Below are 1313 nucleotides of genomic sequence, written 5' to 3' on the forward strand. Positions count from 1 at the left end.
ATGCGGCCCTCCAAGGTCATTTACCTGGCCCCCGCCCTCAGTTTTAGAATATATTTTTATATCACTTTTAATAATATAATATATTGTATATACATATACTATTGATAATAATATTATGTTATACAATATAGTACTAATAATAATACCATATAATAAAATTAATTATTTAATTAATATTGTATAATACTATAGTGGTATAGTTCAATATCTATATATATAAAAGAGTGATGGCATCAGGGCAGCGGACAAAATAACAAAAGTAAACACCCCACAACCTCGAAAATTGACATCACAACCCCTCATCCATGCCTCTAGGTTGATACAACAAAAAGAAAAGAAAAATAAATTCCTAATTAGAGGGAGAGGAATAATAGTTTTTATCCAATTGCTGCCAGTTACAAGGCTAAGCTCCACCCACTTGGTCTCCTAGCAACCCACTCAGCCGAGTGTTAATAAAATAATGATAAAAAATAAATACAAATAATACAATAAAAAATTATAAAAAACACTAAAATAATTAATACAATAAAATACTATAAAAATGACTAAAATAATACAACAAAATAATAAAATATTATAAATAAAAAAGATAAGTGACAATAAAATTAATTTTAAAAAATATAAATAACGTCAAATAAAAATTCTACAACAAGTTTTAACTGATAACACCACCACTTTGCCACAGCAACGCGTGGCCGGGCACAGCTAGTAGTAATATATAGTGCTAGTATTGTGCTATGCTAATAATATAATATATTGTATGTACATACAGCTGCTCTGAGTCCCCTTCGGGGTGAGAAGGGTGGGATATAAATGTAGTAAATAAATGCAGTAAATAAATAATTTTAGACTTAGGCTCGCCCAAAGTCTAAAATGACTTGAAGGCACACAACAACAACAGCAACAATCCTAATTACCTTGACTATCTCATTGGCCAGGAGCAGGCCCACACTTTCCATTGAAATCCTGATAGGTTTATGTTGGTTAAAATTGTTTTCATTTTTAAATATTGTATTGTTCTTTTGTTGTTGTTGTTGTTACATTACAAATAAGACATGTGCAGTATGCATAGGAATTTGTATTTTTTTTTCAAATGATAATTCGGCCCCTCAACAGTCTGAAGGATTGTGGAACGGCCCTCTGCTTCAAAAGTTTGAGGACCCCTGCTCTACTGTATGTCAAACAAGATGTTTTGTGTCTGTATTTGGCAGCTTCTGCCAATGTCCCACGAGAAGTCCATCCCAGGTCAACAAACCCTGTGTCTTTCCTCTCCCTCAGGCTAAATCCAGACCTTTCAAACTTCGGCCCCATTG

The sequence above is a fragment of the Anolis carolinensis genome, chromosome 4 (genome assembly GCF_035594765.1).
Source record: "Anolis carolinensis isolate JA03-04 chromosome 4, rAnoCar3.1.pri, whole genome shotgun sequence".
Classification (NCBI taxonomy): domain Eukaryota; kingdom Metazoa; phylum Chordata; class Lepidosauria; order Squamata; family Dactyloidae; genus Anolis; species Anolis carolinensis.